Raw genomic sequence first — 24,404 nt, 5'->3', positions numbered from 1 at the left:
TCATTTTTACGAGAACAAAGTAGGGTTTTATTCCCACAGTTTCCGAAAGAAAACTAAGATTTAAGATTAGATTTTAAATCAGGGTTCACAGGTATCACTGATAACTGGCTAAGACTATCAATCACCCGATGCCTTTGGGTGATTGATAGTCTTAGCCAGTTATCAGTGATATCTAAAGAGACTCACTGGCCGTCAATCCTCCAAACGGTTACTCTAAAATGGCCTCATCTACTTCAACTTACGGAATAAAACATAACGGATATTTTAGGGGAAGTTTCAGAATAAATCGACTAATTCTGTAATTAAATTGCATACATTTCTACGAAATCCGTATTTAAATGCAGCTGACTTTTTTTCAGGGATGGTGTTAAAATGTTATATTCAGAGATACCATTTTCATGATTACATGAATAACTTTTTTGGAAAATTATGGAGACAACTACAGTGTTTGAGTGAAGCTTTAGTTTAATATAAACCAAAATCAACACTCGACGTTTCGACCTTCATATCAAAGTCATCTTCTGGAGCATATCCACTATATACAGAGAAACAAGCTGCACTGCAATCTACATGGTTTGCTAAAGTTACTGACCAACCGTTACAACAATTATTGGCCTGACCTCTGGTGAAAAAAAACTTTACTACATCAAAGCTACAGTCCTATTATTATTATTATTATTATTATTATCTATTGGTTACAAAATTGCATTGGGCTGGAGAGCAACATGTTTATGTGTGTGTGTGTGTGTGTGTGTGTGTGTGTGTGTGTGTGTGTGTGTGTGTGTGTGTGTGTGTGTGTGTGTGTGTGTGTGTGTGTGTGTGTGTGTGTGTGTAACGGTTGGTCAGTAACTTTAGCAAACCATGTAGATTGCAGTGCAGCTTGTTTCTCTGTATATAGTGGATATGCTCCAGAAGATGACCTTGATATGAAGGTCGCAACGTCGAGTGTTGATTTTGGTTTATATTAAACTAAAGTTTTATTCAAACACGGCAATTCTCTCCATAATTTTCCAAAATGTATTCTGATCACCGTGTAAGCCTAAAATAAAAGTTACGTAATAACACGATACTGTTGCTTGTGGATGTGGATAACATTTCAGTAAAATACAGCTCTTGATTCTTCGTTATTGAAGCAGGGCGAATCGCACTATCAGAAATAATCGAGATTATAAACACCCTTGAATACAATAAAAAAAAAATCAGCTGACGCCTTTTTATTCCCGTATACGGGGAGTAGGCGAGGCCATTTAACCCTATCTAACTTTTGGAGACTGAGTGGGTAGTTCAATCTCCACTGGTACCCAATCAGAGACAGATGGCCCAAGGCTCACTAATTAAGCGGTACGCAGTGAAGAGAGACGGCTGAAATGTGCCGCCATCTCGTGGTCCCTAACCCTAACACAATATATTTAATGTCTGAAATAATGTGGGTTCTACGGTCGATTTTCTCGAGTTTACAGGACGAAAAACCCGAGTTTCCGGGAGGAAAAACCTGCTTGCCCGTGCCAGAGATCGACTAACTCAGGAACCGGTCGAAAAAAGGCTTAGAAAAATTTCCTCTAGTCGCCGACTAGACTCGAAACCAAGTCTTCCTTCGTGCTGCCAAGCGCCGTGGTATGCAAACGCCACATCCACTGAGCTACACAGGCTCTTATAAAAAAATAAAAAAAAACTGAAGGCATTCGAATTTTCTTGAATACATTTTTGTTTTGTGGCTTCACTTATATGAGCCAATATCACCTAAAATTAGCGTTCACAAAGTAGCATAACCTTGAAGCCAATTAAACTCAAACTACTGTGAATGGATTTGCAAACCAGAAAACATACGAAACTAAACATAAATATAATTAAAGCACAGATTTGTGTTTTGAAAAATTGAGGAAGTGGGGGATTTTTGTCTATATGTATGAAAACATTTTAAAACAATCGATACGCATTAATTATTTTTCCGATAAGAATTTTCACACGTTTATTTAATATTGAAAGGAAATCAATATTTGCAGCATCCATGATCGGAGGCGTTAAGATTGGATTCATCAGAATGCAGCCTTCCTTACACGAATAAGTTGTATTAAGAAGAGTTTGTTAATGACATCTGATGGCATTTCTGTCAAATGCTTTCATTAATGGGAAAGGCAGTTAGTTGATGGCCAATATGGTATGATAATTACTGTTGGATGTTGAAGCATTGATGACTCAGTTACATTAATCAATGGATCATTCTAATGATGCTGATCGTCAGTTTAGTAAACACAAAAAATACTGATCATGCAAGGTAATTGATATCAAACTAGCAAATTTTTAGTTAATATTTGAGATCTTTATTAGCCATCTCAGCTTTAGTAGGAGTTGAGTATTCTTGCATAAGCAAAAGTATATGAAACAAACAAGGACCAATAGAGTGAAAGTGAAATTGTGTCTTTTCTAATGATTGCCTGTGATTATTTCAATACTTGAACATTCGAAACGACTCACAAGTGGAAGCAAAGCACTGGCTCTGTGCTGTGCCAAAAATCTTCGATGTAGGGAGGCACAGAAGTTCATCGAAGATTTTTAGCGCAGCACAGAGCCAGTGCTTTGCTGCTACTTGTGAGTCGTTGAATCCGGAATAATGTTTGTCTTTCATTTTAGGTTCTTGTTGTCAGAAGAGCAACCAGGTGTTCGGACCAACTCAACAAGATAACAAATCATATCGTTGATGCAGAGAGAATCTGCAAAGGGTTTTGAACTAATCAACTAAAAGAATTTATTTCTCTGAAAGATCGGTTTTTTTCTCGCCAAACAAACTATCCCAAAATCACAAACAGGGATGACATAGTACCATACAGATAGGGTCAATTTCCGTTTAACATGGAAAAATGAGTAATGGGGAATAAAGTCCTTTTTAGAATGTAACATACTGATGGATACGTATATTGCAGTCGTTGCAATGTGGCCTATTTCGTTATATGTGACACTAATAATTTCCCTAGAGTCGACTGTGCATTTGTATATTTTCAATCGTACATGCAGAACTTATATGAAATTTACTGTCTTCGAAAGAAGTGCTGTTATCGAGAGTCATAGCAATGGCGTATTTTCTTTGTGACATTGATGAAAAACTGCATCACCCAAAATCACCTGTAATGAAAATTATCTGCGGATGAAAAATATACTGAAGCCATCTCCGTCAGGAATTCACAGGAAGAACCTAGTTGCTAACACCAAGAGACGGTGGGAGCTTGGATGGATGGTACAAAGCTCTCAGAAATCATGTGTGAAAACAATCAGCCAGGAATTCAGACTCCTAAGAAGTCCAAGTTAACAGAAAGACACTATAAAAAGGTGCAGTGTCGGTTTTTATGGAAGGGCAATAACACATTGAGCTAAACATCAGCCAATGCGGTCAACTGTCCAGACTGTACCAGTATAAAGAACATCCTGACTGGCTCTGTGCTGTGCCAAAAATCTTCGATGAAGGAAGTACAGAAGTTTATCGAAAATTTTAGCACAGAGACAGCAAATCACTGGCTTTGTAGAAATTTCATGGTATTGAGTACGAAATCATTTTTCACCTTCTTCCGACGGCAATGACGAGTGTGAATGTAGTATCATGGCGCACATCAAAATTTCCCATGTCCGAATGCTTCAGTCAAACTTCAAATTTCTAAGCGGAGGCCACTAGAACTGTTTCTCTTTCTGTGGATTAAGATATTTGATGTCTGAAAGTATGAAGAGTGATGAGGTACGACATTTGTGCTGAATGCACACTCCCCAACTGCAGCGGTTTTTTCCCTATAGATCTGAATCTCTTTTAAAACGATACTGAAAAGTTATCCCATTGTCGAAGGTGTTGTGACATAGCCTGAGTAAAACAATTTGACTGGCCTTTACCTTTCGGCATGTGAACTCAGTAGTATCCCTGAGTGTAGGGCCCTGATTGACCTTGATCTATTCCAAGAACATTGAGTCAATCACCAGTATACACACGGAGTGGTATTATGTTAAACGAAAAGTATCCTAAGCATGTCTTATTTATATCACAAACTGGTATGCCTAGATGGAGAGAGTCTCCTTAGCTCAGTTGGTTTAGACGAAACCATTTTGTTGGACTGTCATTGGGAGGTGGTGGAGGTCTTCATCCTACAAACAGAAAACGGCTCCCGGAACACATACGTCTAGAGACATAAAATACCTATTTTTAGATTGTGAGGAGTGGAATTACAAGCAGGTTGCATTATGCTGCCTACACCCTCTATACCCTCTGCACCCTTCGTCCAAAAAAAAAAAAAACCGAACTTTTCGAAATAGAAGAAACTAGTGGCGCCACCTGTTGTATCATTTTGTTTTCGAAAGCAGCAACCTTCATTAGTGTTGTGTCAACTGCTTATGACATTTGTTTCATTAGAAGCCGCGTTATAATGCCAAGAGTGACAGCGTGTTTTGACGAACGGTCGGTCATCACGATATTCATGACGTACGCGACGAATTTTCGCTGACAATCGCTTCAAAACTTCGAGGTAAAACTTACCATTGACCGTTTGGCCAGGCGGAACGAATTCTTTGTGGATAATGCCCTTGGAATCGTAGAAACAAATCAGCGTTTTCTTTACTTTTGACTTCTCCAAGCGACTTTTTTTCGGATGCCCCTCTTCTGGTGGTCTCCACTCAGCACTCAGTTTCGGGCTCATACTCAAAATACCACGTTTCGTCACCAGTAACGATCGTTTCAAGGAAGTTTCAGTCCTTACGAGCGGTTTTGATGAGGTCCTTGTAGTGTTCAATTTGATATTTTTTGGTCATCAGTCAACTTGTGGGGAACAAATCGTGAGTTCAATTTACGAAGGCCCAAACTCTCGGTCAAAATGTTGTGCACAGTTGATTTTGGAATACCCAATTCATCTTCAATCAATTTCGGGTTTTCGTTGATGACATCGCGCACTTTTTCGATGTTACCTTCGCTAAGTCCAGTTTTTGGACGACCTGGTTTTTCGTCGTCCTCAAGCGTCTCACGACCACTTTGAAATCGCTTAAAGCACTCATAAACTTGAGTACGGGATAAGCGTTGATCACCGTATGCTTTTTGAAGCATTTGATGCGTTTCGTTTACCAAGTTTAACACAAAAGTCCATCGCGGCTCTGTTTGAAACTCATTTTCCGACCGTTCGTCAAAACCCACTGTCACTCTTGGCACTATAACTCGGCTTCTAATGAAACAAATGTCATAAACAGTTGACACAACACTAATGAAGGTTAACGCTTCCGAAAACAAAAAGAAACAACAGGTGGCTCCACAAATTTCTTCTATTTTCGAAAAGTTCGGTTTCTTTTTGGACAACCCCCCCCCCTTATCAGGGGACAATACCATTTAATTATAATAGTTCCTATAGTTCCTATTGGAACTATGAAACTTTGATGAATTTATCGATGCGTAGAGGGACAAAGTGTGAAGGGGTGAAAGGAGGACCCACACGATTTGGGAGAAACTTTAGATATTTATGAAGCATTGTGTTACTCTAATGCTTATTTCGACATGCTGTGTATATAAAGAAATGTTTAATTTTAGATAGCTCCGGATAATTTTTTGAAGATTACCAGAATAGACTTCTAACAAAGTGTCTCAACAAAGCTTATCACCTCCTAAATAATCCAAGTAATCTTTTCCCCTTCATTCGCAGAAACCTATTCTGTAGAGCCACTTTCGTATTTCGTTTTCTTCTACATATTGTAGTAAACAACGTTACAAAAGGATGCTAATGTTTATATGGTTTTTGTATTGATTTTGTATTCAACAGTTGCCAATTCTGTATTTCTAAAAGCGACTTGTTCATGTTTTGTGCAAACACCGTGGTTGCCGAAATGTTTCAAGACCAAAATGGAAAAAGAAAAAAAAAAAAAAAAAAAAAGAACGTGTGTATCCCTTATGGATGCCTTCGGCTAAGAATTCTAACACTCACATATTCACCAAAAAAAAAAAAAAAAAAAAAGAATCAGGAAGCATCCCCACCATTACTGGAGTGTAGTTGTAATCTTGTAATCCTCGTATTTTTGCTTAAACCAGGAATTTCAAGTAGATTTATTGCTAATGAAACTAATTAGAAACTTAATTAATTATCATCTCTTACAAAGTGGTGGATGAAAAGCTTTTAATTACTAAATTACTCGAACTTTTTATGAAAAAAGTAATAAAAGTCATGTTAAAAACACCTGTAACTACACACTTTTCTTGATTCTAAGTTGTTTATTCTCAAATATCCCACTGTACGCCAACAGATCCGTTCTTAATAGTGTTGACATTCTTTGAAGTGAAATAAGAGCTTCCGTCTTTCATTAAAAAAATTGTTTTTCTTTTGTTTCTCTTTTTTTATTTATTTCCGTGTTCCAGGTGCTTCTCAATAATCGTGATTAGAATTTCCAAAACACAGTTTGTACACACTCGGTAAATATCCAAGACCATGAAGCACTAACAACAACAACAACAATTGGAGGAGGAAGAGGATGATGATGATGATGATGACTGTCAGAGTTAGTAACAAAATGTCTTGAATCTCTTAGTACTGTCAGTGCACATCGTTAGGAAATTGATTATTATTTCGTTGATGAGTGAAATAGCGAAGTCAGCAGGTACTACTTTTCAAAGTTCTTTCAAATTATTCTCAGGTAAAGTGAATGTCACTGTTAGAAGTATTGGAACATTTTTAATAAATGTATAAAGAATCACATATCATCATTTACGTTTCCTGTACGTCCTTTTACTGATTATAGTAAGGAAGCAAAGGCGAGCATTTAGTACATCAATTGAAAATGGTTAATGGATGAATTCGTTAATCCATAGTTATCAGTTAATGGACGAATCCCTGATAAATAACTGAAAACAACGATATCCGATATTAAGCGCTGGTATTCTTGAAGAAAAAAAATTGTTTCATGACCTTCGTGCGCAGAAAGTTTAATTTCATACATAATAATATTGATGAAAATCTTCATGAAAGGATTTTTCTTTCAAAGTCTTAGCCGAGCTCATAAAGAGCTGGTAAGATTTTTACTCCAGTAAACGTTCATTTCGCAGGACTGACAAACCGGCCAAAGAATACGAGGGGATCTATAAATTTCTGATAAGCACCTAGAAAAAAAATCATAATAAACCTACTGATATCCCCACAAGAAAGAACATACTCGTAGCAGAGTTCTGAAGGTAACTTATGTACTTATATTCTATCCAGTTTCTATTCTTATTCCCTTGTATGTCCTTTCTTGTAGGTATATCAGTTGCTTTAATATCAATTTTGATGTGGGTGTTTATCAGAACTTTCTAGAACCCACCCTCGTACATGCATGTAAGAATATAGTAAACAGTGCATCAGGAGAGGCTCGTGCATAGGCACTGCGGAACTGCAGCACCCCCAATTTTTCTCGCTTTATAAATACATTTATTAATTTATTTATATTTGCTTGTAATATTTAATTTTATCCTCAACAATCCTATACAATTCTCTTATTTTGTATAAAAATAATAAAAATCCATCTTGTAGCACTTAAGAGGACGCTAGCAGCACTGTGTTTACCACAGCGTCCTATTGCTACGCGCGCAAGCATATGCACGTCATATTGAGATGCGAGTTATTAGTGCAATGCGGCACTGTCCGTCACGCAGTTCCACTGTTGTTTATATGCAGTTTGCGCCAGTAGTAGAGTGTTCGTCGTGCTTATCGTGTTGACTCCGTCTCTTTAAATATTTGAACATTACAATTAAAGACATAACATTTGTTTTAGTTTTTATTTTAGAACATTTTTGGGGTTATGATAATGGGTTTTATTTTTAAGTAATTTTGAATTATACCAAACTGTATAAGTGTATCGATAATAAACAATGTTGTTTCATGTTTAATTTTTGCCATAATTTTAATATTTTATCCAAACACGTATACAATGTACTTACAGTGTGTATGGATATTTCGAAAGTTGCAGGTAGAACCCCCACGATTTCAAGCCACGAGCGGCGACTGCAATGCATATAGAATTAATTAATTGCCTTGTAAGAATATTAATTACGCTTCTTTGTAGTTAACTTACTTAGCTGAGACACTTTATTAACAAGTAAGATTATTTTTCTTTGATATTTAAATCTCCAATTCAAATTCTTCCGAGAATTTCTCGAGCAAATTTCTCTCCCCGAAACAACCCCTTGCATTCAGACCACTTGATGTGTGTCCACTACACTTCCTAATGTGCGCTGTAACTTCACTTTGCTCTTATGGTAGTGTTTTAGTCTATTTTGCGAGATGAAAAATTGAGTCATCCTGAAGGAAAGGCTGCAAGCCTCCGCATGAGACTGGTTACCACCATCGAATAACAAAAGCCCTTTTGTACCATAGAAATGTTCTTTCTTTGCGATTAGGACGACCAAAATCTTTTAATACCCAAAGAATATGCTGCATTATCAATCCGATTGCGATACGGAGGCTGTCGAGTATGGTAAGGATACGCCTGTTGCTTCTCCTCCCAATGTTAGTCTTATACTTCCACTAGATCTTTAAACTATTCTTTCCATATATTAATACTGTTTCATGCTCATTATTATCTCTGAAATCTTGTTAGATAGCTTCATTTGCTGGAAAAATCTAACCTGTACCTCGGGCCTCTCTCTCTCTCTCTCTCTCTCTCTCTCTCTCTCTCTCTCTCTCTCGCTGAATCAGAGTTGATAGAAAGTCTATCACTGCAGCATCTCGACGATGTACAGATGATGAGTTCGGCAGTTATGAAGGACACCGGAAGAAGAGAAAGAAAAAGAAAGCTAACACCATTCTTCTCTTAGTAGAAGAAGGAAATGGAAACAATTTATGGAATCAAGAGCGACCGTCAAACTACTTACAAAATGGTTCAGATAAGGAGGAGAAAGAAAAGGAAGTAAATGGGAAAAAGAAGAGGAACGAAAGTTCAGAGAAAGAATTAAAAAAAAAGTTTCATTCGAAATCAACTTATATATTCGTTTAAACGAATAGAAAGAATCGAAATCACATAACATCCTGATTACATGTAAAAGTCCCAATTTATAAGAAAACCATAATAGCCAATCTCTATTGTTAAATGCCGGCCAACTTGACAGAAAATCATACTCGCATTCTTTCCTATTACGATGTGGGTTCAAATCCTCGTGGACATATCCGTGAGTGTCTTTATGTGAGAAATGAATATCTAGACGCTCTGGGACCACCCTTCTGATTATCAGAAAAATTAATTTGAAATGAACCGCGTTTGGTGTCTATAAAGTTTATCCGGATTTTTTACTACTTAGCCTACAGGGCTAAATTTAAGATTTCAATCTTTAGTGAGTGAGGATAACATTTAAAAAAAAAAAAAAAAGCCTTATCTATTATATTCGGCTGCTGCAGTTCAATATTAATACTCCCTCTGTCCAAAAAGAAACCGAAATTTTCGAAAATAGAAGAAACTAGTGGCGCCAACTGTTGTATCTTTTTGTTTTGGAAATAGGCAATCTTCGTTAGTGTTGTGTCAACTGTTTATGACATTTGTTTCATTAGAAGCCGAGTTATAGTGTCAAGAATGACAGTGTTTTGACGAACGGTCGGTCGTCAATATTCATGCCGTACGCGACGAATTCTCGCTATCAGTCGCTTCAAAACTTCGAGATAAAACTCACCATTGACCGTTTGGCCAGGCGGAACGAATTATTTCTGGATAATGCCATTGGAATCGTCAAAACAAATCAGCATTGTCTTTACTTTTGACTTCTCCAAGCGACTTTTTCTTTTCGGATGCCCCTCTTCTAGTGGTCTCCACTCAACACTCTGTTTCGGACTCATACTCAAAACCACATTTCGTCACAAGTAACGATCGTTTCAAAGAAGTTTCAGTCCTTGCGAGCGGTTTTAATGAGGTCCTTGCAGTGTTCAATTCGATATTTTTTGGTCGTCGGTCAACTTGTGGGGAACAAATCGCGAATTCAATTTACGAAGGCCCAAACTCTCGGTCAAAATGTTGTGCACAGTTGATTTTGGAATTCACAATTCATCTTCAATCAATCGCATGGGTGATTTCGGGTTTTCTTTGATGAAATCACGCACGTTTTGGATGTTAACTTCGCCCAGTCCAGTTTTTGGACTGCCTGGCTTTTCGTCGTCCTAAAGCGTCTCACGACCACTTTGAAATCGCTTAAACCACTCGTAAACTTGAATACAGGATAAGCATTCATCACCGTATGCTTTTTGAACCATTTGATGTGTTTCGGTAAAACGTTTACCAAGTTTAACACAAAAGTCAATCGCAGATCTCTGTTTGAAACTCGTTTTCCGACCGTTCGTCGAAACACACTGTCACTCTTGGCACTATAACTCGGTTTCTAATGAAACAAATGTCATAAACAGTTGACACAACACTAATGAAGGTTGCCGCTTCCGAAAACAAAAAGATACAACAGGTGGCGCCACTAATTTCTTCTATTTTCGAAACGTTCGGTTTCTTTTTGGACAGAGGGTGTAATGCGAATATGATTATGACATTTTTTCTTTCTCTTCTTTTTTTCATCTTTCGAGAAAAAGACATTGAATGCTGACATCTATTTAATTTCTAAAAGGTTCTGCTTAACTTGAGAAATTGATTATTCTTTCGCTGACTTGTGTTTGAATGAAAAAGTTGCCCAGTGAGTCAGAATAAAATATTGTTATTACAATAAGGGTGAGTGAAATAGTCCATGGCCAACTCTTTTATAGCGCGATCAAGAATCGATTTCATAACAAAATTAAACTGAGTAAATCGGCGAATAATGCACTTCACAAATCCGGGGTAAAATTTTTAAAAATAATAAAAATAAAATTGATTGCAGTGGTTCAGATATTAATCATACCGATCAATAACGAAGTCTGCCGCAACCATTTGATTTATTACAATCAATAGGCTGTAAAATACAGAGATAAATCATATATGCTGCGTGAATGTAATGATAATAATAATAATTTTTCACAGAAAATCGATCCATCAGCATCAGGTCACCTTCGATGAAGGGGAACAAAATCAGCACTACACCCTGCACAGAATCAGTAGATCCCTGGAACAATAACTGCGAAGATCAAAAAGCAATGACCTTGATGGGATGTTTAAGCGGTGAAGGTCATTTATAATTCAAATTATAAATGACCTTCACCGTTCAAATTTAAAATTTCAAAATGGAAACACAGAAATAGTACTTCATGTAAATGCTATAAGTAAGTATAGTAGTGTATATGAAGTATACAAGTATGAGTACTATACTTCACATAAGCACTATAAGTACTATGTTTCATATAAGTATTAAGTGCTGTATGGAGAAATACATCGCGTCTTATTTGGCCATAATAATATGAAAACATCATAGCCGACTAGTTGTTCAGGCACATATATTTGACGCTTCGTCTGGTTAAAGATAAAAAAATACAATAAAAGGCTAACACGAACTGATTTTGAGAGAAGTTGATTACATTCGCCTAATGACCACAACCCTTGCTACAAACATCCCGAAGCTTATTCGTTCTTGTGTCTTACTTACATGGGGCAAACATCTAGAAATATGGAAATTAGACAGAAAGAACATACTGGAGATTGATAACAACAGAGAAGTCAGCTCGGGCGTAGCTTTACACTTCGCTCTCACTCGTAATTACGTTAAATGAGATGCCCTAAATAGAGGACAACACAACTCTGAATAGGATAGAATCTACTACGGGCGTCCGTTCACAAGGTACACTCAACAGGAACAACGGGATAATCCTGTGGGATATTTGAAAATCGTTCTTTAGATCTTTTCCCAGTCAGATTAACTTTTCAACCAACTATCGTGCACGGCACACACCACTGAACAAGAATTAATTCGCGCAAGCTTCCACGTTCCACGTGGTTTCCGTAACGATTCCTAAATGTTCTGTATTTTAATAATGTTATAGTTCATGTTAGCCTTTTACTGATTTTTTTTAATCTTAACCCAGACGAATCCACAAGTATTTGCCCCATTTTTTTTTTCTGACGGCTAACTAATATATTTCTCCTTATAATTAATTTTGCAGGTCGAAAATCTACATACTATACGCTCACAGATGCGAGACCCTTCGACACTTCTGCGCATGTCAGAAGAAAGAGAATCCATTCCGATATTAGGGTAATCAATGCCATAATCATATGAACAATATATGAATAATATGAACAATGCCATAATAACAATCATCCCCATTTTCGTGGGGATGAATGTTTATTATTACACGTCGGGAAAATTAACTTCTCTTTTATGAATATTGTTGTTTATAAAGTGGTAACTATTTTGCTTGTACAACAGTTGGAAAATTTACGTATAAAGCACGTGATTTCGCGTGTTGGTGATCAATTCGTACATCCTTTATTTCTTTCTCCCCCTTCAGCATGAATTGACTCTTCTTGACACAAATCTAAGGTCTGCTCTACGAAGTGTGGGCATACAATATTCATCATAATAAGTACTGTTCTTGATATAAGTACTGTTTTTAAGCACTATTAGTACTGTATTTCATGTATTAAGTACTATATTTAATTATAAGTACTAAGTTCTATAATTAATATGTACTATATTTAATGTAAAGAGCCTGTGTGGCTCAGTGGATGTGGCGTTTGCCCACCACGGTGCTTGACCACATGAAGGAAGACTTGGATTCAAATCTAGTGGGCGACCAGAGGAAATTTTTCTAAGCCGACGGTTCGCGAGATAATCGATTTATGGTACGTTCAAGCAGGTTTTTTCTCCCAGAAACTCGGGTTTTTCGTCCGGTAAACTCAAGAAAATCGACGGTTAGAACCCACACTATTTCAGACATTAAATATATTGTGTTAGGGTTAAGTACCACGAGATGGCGGCACTTGTTAGCCGTCTCTTCACTGCGTGCAGCTTAATTAGTGATAACCTTGGGCCAGCTATCTGTAATTGGCTACCAGTGGAGATTGAACTGTCTACTCAGTCTCCAAAAGTTAGACAGGGCTAAAACGGCCTCGCCTACTCCCTATAGAGGAATAAAAAAAAGCGTTAGCTGATGAGCTGACTTTAAGTACTTCGTGTGAATGTCAAGTACTAGAACTGCAGGTATTAAGCACTATAAGTACTTCATATTATGTAGCCCAATCTAGTTCGCACCGAATTAAATCAAATAAAACAAATTTGCGTTTTAAATTGATATTAATTGATATTCTGTTATGAATTTCCTTGTATATGAAATAGTTCGAGGCGCACAATTATTGACGTCACCCGAAATGAATTGTTAATGTCACCTGACTATGATGCAATAATAAAAAATGAATCCGTTGATATGTAAACATTTCATTGTTGTGTTGTTCTTTTAATTTATTGCATGCTGATGCTTCTAATGGCTAGTTTTTTCTTTATCTTCTCCCTACTTCTCCTCTCTCTCCATAAGCTCATAAAAGTTATCAGAATAATTTATTTGTAATCCTTCTCACTCCAACAATTGCACTTCCGTTACTTACACTATCTAATGGAAAACTAAGTAAATATTCTCCTTCGGTTCCAGAGTTACCATCCTTGTGATTATAAGGAAATTAACCACATACGTCATTTGTTTTCTATACCCGCCACCAGGGAATAATGGTTCATTGTCGCCGGGCATCTCAATAACGATAATTCTCTCCTCTGTTATGTCACAACAAACCACAACGAAAGCCAATAGTTGGAGTGCGCAAACACACACATGCTGTAAAGGAAGATTTAATGTAGACGTCTATTCATTGAACTGACGAAAGAAACTTACTTGAGATCATCCAGCTAAGTATCAGTAGAGCTTCGTTGACTTTAACTTAATCCAAGAAAGTCCATCTCTGCACTCCACTCAGAAGACAGCCGCTGATTTTTTTTACTCTGATTGATATTTATCATTTCGTATATGTGGGGGCGTGAGTGCGCGCGCACACACACACACATCCTGTTCGTTATCTGAAATCTGAATTCAGTTCATTTGTTTTCCGAAAACAGAGGCATTCCAGCATAAGTAGCAAATATTGTGATGGAAAAGAGTTTGCTTGTTGTCCTTTCGAGCCATAACGTGAGATGAATTCAAAAATCTGGGGGTTCGTGTTTTTTAATTTTTTTTTTTTTTTTTACGTTCAGAGTTTGACCAGAACACAAAATGGAATTTAGAATGGGATATTATTAATGAGAACAGCGCAGCTCTCCAACATATTTTGCCTATTTTCAGAGAAAGAGCATCAGTTTGGAAATATACAAGGTTTCATTAATGAATGCGCATAACCAGCGAAGTTTGAAAATTGAGGACGCTTTCTGTTTAGGATGTCGGCCATTCGGTTTACATGTTCAATCCATTTTTGTTTATAGTTGTTTAGTTTTTCTTCTATTGATTTTGTTTTCAGTTCTTTTAAAATGTCTTCGTTCCTTTTTTTTTTTTTTTTGATCTAATAATCTGTATTTTTCAGTTCTCATAAATCTCATTTCACTTGTTTTTATTCTTTGTTTATCCTTTTGTTTGTTGCCCAAATTTCACTGCCATATAATAATGTGGGCACTGATAACGCGTTGTATAATTTCAAGCGTGTTTTTTTTTTTTGTACTATATTTGGATTGAGTGTTCTCTACATTTATAAAAAGCAATAATAATTACTGTAATGTAATATGAAGGCGTGTGCCATCACAACACTGATGGGGGTTATGTGCTACCGTTGTAAAGGTCATTTAGTTGTTAAGTTATATATAGCGTGTTTTCAGCTATAGAACAGGGATTCGATTTACCCGTGGCTACACCGTTACATCGAATAAAAAAGTATACAAAGTCACTTAAAGGTCAACGCGCGCGATCTGTCAACTGACTTTGTGCATCACACGTTTCAAAAATAGAATAACCACTAGAAGATTGTAAGTTGCATTTCACGGGGAGAGAAAAGGATCAAAATAGGAACAATGGAAAATAAAGAAAGAAAAAAGGGGAAAAGAAAAAAGAGAAAAAATAAATAAAAAATAAAAAAGGAAAAGGAGAAAAGGGGAAAAATAAAAATCAAACGGAAGAAAAGGGGAAAACAGAAAAAAAGGGAAATGAAAAAGAAAAAGGGAAAAGAAAAAGGAGAAAAGGGTAAAAAAAGAAAAACGGGAAATGAAAAAGAAAAAAGGGAAAAAGAAAAAAGAAGAAAAAGGGAAATGAAAAATAAAAGGGAGAAAGGAGAAAAGGGGAAAATAAAAAGAAAACGGGAGAAAAGGGGGAAAGAAAAAAGGGAAATAAAAAAGAAAAAAGGGAGAAAAAGAAAAAAAGAGAAAAAGGAGAAAAGGGTAAAAAAGAAAAAGGGAAATGAAAAATAAAAAGGAGAATGGAGAAAAGGGAAAAAAGGGTAAAAGAGAAATAGAGAAATGAAAAACAAAAGAAAAATGAAAAAGGGAAAAGAAAAGGGGAAATAAAAAGGAAAAAGAAATTAAAAGGGCGAAAGAAAAATGGGAAATGAAAAAGGGAAAAAGAGAAAAAAGCACTTCTGTTAAAACAACCAGACTAGCATTCCGTATAAAAATCTGGTCGAGACAACTTAATAAGGAAGTAAGTTGAAATTAAAATACTTTTCTTAATAAGAAAATTGGTTTCTCTTAAGTGACTACATTGAGAAGCGTCTGCTTTTTCTGAATGTAAATCGCCGTGTTTTATACCCCGACGATTTTTTTGTCTTTCCCAAGTAAGTGAGCTGGCGTGATATATCGTCAGCATGACCACGCGCTAGCAGTTATTCGCGTGGAGCCGTGCCACAGCAGCCGTCATGCACTTCTAGATAAGAATGTCAGCCGACAGAGCGAATTACAATTTGTGAGCCTCACTCGGGGATTTCTCGGCTTGCTTTAGTGATGGGCGCACTCGTAAATCAGTCGAATTGTCCCCGGGGGGGGGATAATAATGAATGCCAAAATGGCCAACTTTCCAACGAGCCAATTCCGCAGCTCCAAATCGGAGCTTAAAACCGATAAACAGAATGACGTTTCAAGAATTTCTCTGTTCTGTTTTTCTTTTCTTTTCAATAACAAAACGCAGTTATTCTTTCACTCACTTAAATTAATAGTGAACATTATTTTAGGTAAATATATTCGTCATAATATTTGACTCAATTTTTGAGGTCTCAATTCATGGTTGGTCGAATGTAGACTCGGGGTTGTTGTTGATCAGTTTAAAATTAAATTGGAATTAAATATAAATTAACACTAAGTGACTAAGAACATTTTTTAGACTTTTATTAATGTCTGTCAGTTTTCAAGGGTTCAATAGTATACTATCGTTATTTATCAGCTCTTAAATTCACAGTGTGTCTTCTAAATATCGCATTATCAATTGAACAAGGCTTTTTCATTTGCGCTATTTCCACTAAAAATTTCAAACTTTTTTTCCAACCCTTATTATCCTGGAAATATTACCCTTATTTCCAGCTTTCGGTCTATTTATTTATGTTTGCTCTGTTTCAACTTCTCTTCGTTCTTCTTTATCACAGATTTAGAAAGTAAATACTACCAGTCGAAATCTCTCTTCAAACCGATTTCACTTGAACTACACTTGACTGCGTCCATAAAACACCGTTTACGACTTCGAATCTTGGCTTTGATGGAGTGCACACGAAAGAATTTGAAATTCCTTTTAGTGTTACATCACCATGGTGTTTGTAGACAGCTCCTGACATGCATTTTCGGATAATCTTAAATTTCCCCGTTTCAAGAACTGGAAATGTCATTGCTGGAAACAATTCTCAGCAGATGTCCAGGTGTTCCTAAGAGAGAAGTGAAGCCTCTTTAAAATAAAAGTTTTCTATTTATTGAAAAGAACCTACAAAATTAGAAGAAAAAAAAATTCTGCATTAGTAGGAAAGAGAGAAAGAAGCACGCATGACAAGCCAATGATAGATCTCTGTTCACATACTAAGAAACCCACTCCTCCCTGAGGATCTCACAACTCAGAATCTTAAATAACTTTCCGACGAGTAGTCTAGACTTATGTCCATCTGGCTTTTGTACGGCAGTAAACGAAGCGAATACCAACCACGTAACACGAACTCTTGCTATTCCCAAATGATTAAGAATAACAGATTGAGCAATTCACAAGAAAAACAAAACGTATTAAGGCAATTGAAAGAAGAAATAAGAGACAGAGCAGTCTGCGATATTTGACAGTTGGTTCACTTTATTGGCTAAATTGAAAGTCACGTGGGATAATGAGTTCCATTGCTGACTACGATGTTTGACAGTTGTTGCACTTTGTTGGACAAACTGAGGTCACTTGGAATAAGGAGTTCAATTGTTCTCTCATAAATTCAGTTAGTTGATTGTTAACTTTTGCATTTGTCCACGTGATGCTTTCTGATTTCGTACATCGCATGTCTGGCTAATTCAATATATGAAGATGGTAAGTCGAAATATTTCACCTTTTGCAAGGTTTGATAGAGATAAAATATCTTGGACAATTTCTTTGTTACTTCAGATGGCTATTCGTCACTGTGTACGGCCAAGTAAGATGGATGTGTCGACTGTCACTGTGATCGATGGTTAAGACCGGCAAGCTGTCAACGTAAGGGCACGTTAGAGGGCCGGCAATGGAATTTGTGTCTTCCAACACGAACGATCACTGGCGGTGCTTCCGATAAGTAGTTTGAAACGCGAACCAAAATTCAAAAGAACCACCAAGCAACACCTTCAGAGAAGAAAAAGAAATTGGTGGATTACCCAACTCCGTTCAGGTGTAACATGATAAAGAAGGTATCACAATCCATTGAATGATGCACGCATTTTGTTTCACGCATCCGTGAATTTCATTTAAGTTCCATACAATGGATAACTCTGATTGCGTAATTTCATGGAATCCCCCAAGAGATTCTTAATGAATTGTTCGGAAATGCGAAGCATTATTCGTTGAACCGTGGTCGATAGAGTTCCTTACTATGCAACGTTCGTAGTTCACGGAATTATCATAATCAAGATGCATTTCAATGGATGTCAATCATGCATTAAAATGGATAAACCAGTTTTCTCTTCGGCCAATTCTATTTAAATTGTCTTACGAATAATATTGCCTTTGGGCTTGAAATAGAGAACTGCGATTTATGAGGTGAAAGGGTGTCGAGTTAAACAGCCATTACTTGGGCGCAAACTATTCGGATTGCTTTATTGGACACAATAAGAAAACTTCATTACATACAATAAATTAATTCAGTTATGCATACGATGGAATTTACTGCATTACCGAGAAAATAACGCTATTGTCGATACGCTAATTTGCCTCTGATGTATTTGCTTACATAAAATAGAATAAGATAGAAGACAATTACTTATGGTTTTAATGTCGGTCTTATATTCGATGTATCCTTATAATACCATCAATGATAATCGGTTAAGAGTGGCACACCCTGGATAATATTATCATGTGTCATAGCAACTGGTTATAAATTATCATAGAGTGTATTGTTAATATTACTAATGACTATAAGTTATTATTGACGTGTCCTGTTAATATCATCACAGATTATCAGCAATGATTGATGTTATTTTTGACGTGCCCTGTTAATATTATAAAAGAATATCAAATATTGCTGACGTATCCTGTTAATATTGTAATCGATTATTAAATATCATCGATGTATATACTGTTAATACCACTGATTATTAGCAATGATTGACTTTATTGTTGACATATCCTGTTAACAACGTCATTTATACGGCAACAGTACGTCAACAATAATCTCAGTTTAATTATTATTAGCAATGATTGACTTTGTTGTTGATATATCCTGTTAACATCGTCATTTAGACGCCAACAGTACGTCAACAATAATGTCAATTTAATTATTATTAGCAATGACTGACGTTATTGTTGACGTAAATTGTTAATGAGATAATTGCTTACAAATATCATTGATATATCCTAAGATCAACACCGATTATCAGTGATGATCTGAAGGATTATCATCGACGTATCTTATTAATATTATATCTACAAGACATGTCAAAACGATCCGGAGCGACATTAGTTGGGATTCGTGGTTTTTCTACGATGCATTCTGTTAATATCATTACTGATTACCAATTAGCATTGCTGCACCCTGTTAACATCATTAATTAATCGTCATAATAAGTAAATCATATTTTTGTTATGCTTGATCATCAGTCACCAGTACCTATCCTTGTTAATACCCTGTTATGAAAGGAGTACGTAATGCCACCGCATGGATGATAAAGTACAAAATAAAGCCAGATGGAAACACCCTAAAATATTGTCATTGTGGACGATGAATAAAGGACGATATTATTGACATTGTTTGACTTCTGATAGACCTGTCTGTTTCAGTAAAAGCAATTATACTCACAACAGTATGACTCCATTTTGAGGTTTTCATAACAACTTTCAAAAGAAGCTCCATATACTGTAGGGATGGAGAAGAAAGGGTAGCTTTTCGTTGAAGAAAAAAAGAGAAATATTGTCTCGACATCTTTTCAAAAAAGTGAGGGGATTTATATGATGAAGAAAAGAAAAGTAAAAAAAAGGAGAGAATTTTTCTTTGGCTGAAAGGAAGACTGGGTACGTGACCCTCATCATTCGAAATATCTTTAATGCCTAACACATACAGTGATGTTTCAGAATCCACCTGCTGCATTTTTCCAACGTTGTATAACTGAATAGCAATGGAAATTGAACTGTGCTGTGTGGGCGCTGCTTGCAGCTGCATGGATCCAAAAGGGCAGTAACTGTCAGAGTAAATATATTGAGTGGTATTCCCGTGACTTGTTCTAGAGAACCTTTATTGAACACTTCTAAATAGCCTTCTAATAGTGATCAAGCACCGACCGCTATGCGTGGCAAACATCGTTGTGTTTACGGATCCGATAAAAACAGTACCGTTACATGTACATTGAAGCAAGAATCGCATGAGGTCAACTCCGCTGTACGCAGGTCCACAAGAAACGATTTCTTCTATTGCAAACAAAACAGCGTATATATATATTAGTGAATTATCTATGCCAGCAGTTGGATCAGTACTGTGCACGTGATAATTCTGTAGACAGAGTGAAAAAAATAATATTATGTCCGATGAAATATGGTATTTTTTGTCGGTAATAAAGTTAACTGTAGATCATAAAATTCTTTTATTGCAGGAACATAAAAGCATTTTACAGGTACTAGACATCCCTAAAAATCGTGACAAGCGAGAATTTAGAAAATAAAAATTGCCGTTATAGGTGTAGCGTATTAAGAGTTTACGACAGCCATACAGTAAACTTAAAATATTGTTTACTTACATAAAACTTGTTTTCGATACGCAGTCTATAAAATTGTTAGCTTTTTTTGTTATTATCATCATAAGATCCAAGTAAGTCAACAGCGATGATGACTTCTGCTTCAAACTTAACTTCGAACTCCATCTACGAATTGAAAAGCAATTCTAAATAGGTTTGTAGCTGAAGGTGAATTGAAGAAGAAATACCGACGCTGATGCTAACGAGCCTTGTACTCACTCTTCATTAGTATTGGGATAGAAATATTTGTAGAAAATGCGAGCAACATAACAAACTGCACGTTTGTGTGTAAATAGTGCAAGCAATCCGTGAGAGATGTGCTTGTTTACAGTGGAGTTATCTTTATGACGAAATAGTACTACTTTACACGTGCAAAAGACACTTTTGTAGGAACAAAAAAAATGTATTGCGTGCAACTTATTCATGAAGTTGTTTATTTAGGTGAGAAAGAAATGTTACAAAACTTTTTATTCTCGTTAGATGTAAATGACCTGCTAGAATCGGTGTATTTTATCCCATGTTTTCCATCTTACCAGCAGTTGTCCCATTAAACCCAGTGTTTACTAGCAAGGGTCGTCTTCATTAACATCATAAAATATAAACTTGCACTACTTGCAGGCGCAAACTTGACTTACTTGTCTGTTTGCTTACTTGGGAAATGGATTAAAACCAAGTTTATATTTATATACATATAATATATATATTATATTATATGTATATAAATATAATATATACATATAATTATTTAAACATTTATATTTTCCTTTCACTAAATTTTCGCTATTTTTTGAACATTACACTACCCAAATTAAACATCTTGTGCTACAATAGAGCCATTTAAGAGATAACAACCGAGTGTGCTGCAATCAAATGTTTATGGTTATAAAATGAGTACACTTATCGAGTCATGAAGAGGCACAGATTTTAAGTTTCTATAGTTGGTTTGATAAGACAGTTCCGGGAGTAGAGTGACAGCACAAGTTGTCAACTGCAGATAGTAAACAGTGAAATAGACGTGTTTTCTATACCTAGCAACATGCTATTCATAGAAATGTGGTAATGCTCAGAAACTAGTGACACAACCTACGATGCTGGTGTCCTGTTTAATTTAGATTACGTAGTACTAGCATTTTTTTACAAGCGGATTTGAAGGATTTTCTGACGTCAGCGTTTACTTGATTTATTCAACAGTACGTTTCATAATATCGAATTAATTTTTTTATCCAATGATTCTTCTATCGAATTATTTCTCATATTGAATTAGTACTGAGATGTATTTAATACTTCTTGTGTTCTCGCGACTTGGAATGGTTCTCATAGTATCTTAATCTAGAGCTAAACACTTCCCTTTTATCTTTTCTCTTGATTGCGAAGTTTTTTTTTTAACTGAGATGAATTCTTTGCTTAAAAAAAAAAAAGAATAATAAATTATTTTCCAATTTAAAAATAATAGAGTTGTTATTATAGTCTAACAATGTTGAAATAACTGTTGTACCGGAATAATATAACTCCAAAAGAAAATAACATAAGAAACATGAAGAGAGATGTATTATAAATTTTCTGGGTAAGTTGTCTAACGATACGTTTCAACAGAAAATTAATTTGTTTTCTCCTGAACGAGAGTGAAATTCGAAGTATTAGCTTGCCTCTACCTATTTCCTTTGTGGCAGAAGTGCAGGGGAGAAAGATCAAAAATCCGACTCATTCGCCTACGGGTGTTCAAACCAGCTGTTGTCATCTACCCAAAACATAAAATAGAGATGTTAAACCGGAGATATTTCCAATACTTCTTCCAGCAGATTTTTAAATCGACTGCGTAGATCAAACCTGCTTAACCCAGTGACATTAGTGAATCGTTTGGCTTTGTTTGCAAAATTGTCAATGTTAGAGCGTGGTTCGCATCGACACTTCGATTACTAAGGACAGTTCTTCTCTGAAACGGGGTAAAGCTCAATCTATTGTAAGTGCATTACCAACGGTGAAATAGATACACATTGGGATAAGCAACAGGGAGGATAGACTTAGCGTTGAGAGTCTCTTCGCAATGCATGCGTTACAACCAGGTGACTCCACTTATAAATCTCCACTGAGTAAGCCATGACATTTATCTAGTCCTGTCTCTTCTAATTACAGCTAATGCAGTGTACTAAAAACCAAAAAAAACTTTGTAAAATTTCAAACATAAAAAAAGCAGCCAGTTGAGCAATTTATACCACTAATAACTTTGACATTAATGTGGTTAATGAAGATGACAATATTTAAACTAACACAGATTGTTACAGCTGCAATCCACATGGTTAAGCTGATAATGTTGAAACTAACACAGATCGTTGAAAAACACTTCAGAATTAAATAAAACTCCGCAAAACTTCAAAAACAAATAAGCCATTTGATAAATTCAAGTGAAATCTGTACGGTTGTCGATTTAAATATTGAGAGAATTTCTTAAATATCTTCCATTTTTCAACATTTCTTCATGATAAAGATTAAAGAAGATTTGTAGAATTAAAAGTTACGACTTTGATTAATACTCATCCAATATTTCAGTAGGACTGGAATAAAACAAAGCCGATAGATTGTTGTGGCTGATAATGTCAAAGTTAATGAAGAATATTACAGTTAGTATTACTGCAGATAATACACATTTTTACAGCTAAAAGCCAATAGGAATTGTTACAGCTAGTAATGCTTAAGCCAGTACAGATTGTTACACCGAGAAGCTAATAGGAATTGTTACAGCGAGAAGCTAATAGGAATTGTTAGAGCTAGTAATGCTTAAATCTGTACAGATTATTACGGCTAGTACTACTGAAGCTTTTACTCATTGTTACATCTGATACAGATCGTAACAGCTGATAACGTTGAATCCGATACAGATTATTACAGCTGATAATATTTTGGCTGACAATCTTGAAGCTAATGAAGACTATTACAGCTACTACTACTGTGGCTAATACCTTTGTTAGAGCTAGAAGCTAATAGGAATTGTTACAGCTAGTAATGCTTAAATCGGTACAGATTATTATGGATAGTACTACTGAAGCTTTTACTCATTGTTACGTCCGATACAGATCGTAACAGCTGATAATGTTGAAGCTCATTGAGATTGTTACAGCTGATAGTATTGTGGCTGACAATCTCGAAGCTAATGAAGAATATTACAGCTAGTACTGCTGCAGCTATTACAATTGTTACAGCTGACAATACTGAAGTAAATACAGAATGTTGTTGCTAATAATATCGAAGCTGATGAAGATTGTTAGTGCTAGCAATATAGAGGTTATTACAAATTTTACAGCTAATAACTTTGAAGCTGATACAGATTATTACAACTAGTTAGTGTATATTTTTCTCAGCGCATATTTTCTGAGTTGCAACACGCGCTATTACGTTTCTCATATTCTCCGATATCCCCAATGCCAACACACTAAATATTCAGCGTATTACAAAGTTCTGGTGCACTTGTTTGAGGGTGGTTATACACACTTAGGTTACTTAAATCTTAAAGTACTAACAAACTCATTGTGTTACAAATACTACTTACCTGTCTTCAGACATGCGTGTAATCCAAGTCTTTGTGCGAAAGGTGAAACTTCACTGTCGGGTTTCGCAACCCCGCTGGGAACACCTTGGCGTTCGCTCTTAACGGAGCTTCTGGAACTCGAGAAACGCAGCCAAAGTGAACGTCCTATCGTCGTGCACGAAACCACGGAACTGCTGCGGAGTTTTCGATCGTGACTGAACACGCGCGCATCAGCTGAACTCCCTCAGTTTCGAATAGAGAAAGGAAAGAAAAAAATTGAATGAAAACAAACGAATTTTCTGTCTGCCAAGTTTCTGTTTTCCTCGTACGCATTCGTCGTTTAGTGTGGTTGCAACCAGCGCGTGATGGGATATGACAACACCGGAAAACTTCGATTACTTAAAAGTCGACGAAAGCCTGTGTTTCATTTGGAGAACTAACGAAAAATCGGTAGGAGGAAGCTTTGCGCATGCGCAAGAAATGGAAGTAGAAATCTTAACTGGTAACAGGTTCTTAAAAAATCTAAACAGCATTTATCAACAATGTAACAGCTCCATATGTATTTGTGTGTGTGTGTGCGTGCGTGTGCGTGCGTGCGTGCGTGTGTGTGTGTGTGTGTGT

General features: G+C 36.2%; 1 protein-coding gene across 1 annotated transcript in view; it reads right to left on the bottom strand.

Annotated features, from left to right (window-relative positions):
- The window catches only part of LOC150095228 (orexin receptor type 2-like), a 107,938-nt gene extending 83,743 nt beyond the window's left edge, over nt 1–24,195 (bottom strand). Inside the window, exon 1 of the mRNA XM_090410195.1 lies at nt 23,805–24,195. The gene's annotated coding sequence lies outside the window, so the exon portion shown is untranslated. The remainder of the gene's footprint in view (nt 1–23,804) is intronic.
- Between the last annotated feature and the right edge of the window lie 209 nt (nt 24,196–24,404).

The sequence above is a fragment of the Typopeltis vanoorti genome, chromosome 20, assembly GCF_054136105.1.
Source record: "Typopeltis vanoorti isolate ZY-2024b chromosome 20, IOZ_Tvanoo_1.0, whole genome shotgun sequence".
Classification (NCBI taxonomy): Eukaryota; Metazoa; Arthropoda; class Arachnida; order Uropygi; family Thelyphonidae; genus Typopeltis; species Typopeltis vanoorti.
The sequence above is the reverse complement of the archived record's forward strand: the minus strand, read 5'-3'. Positions and strand labels throughout refer to the sequence as shown.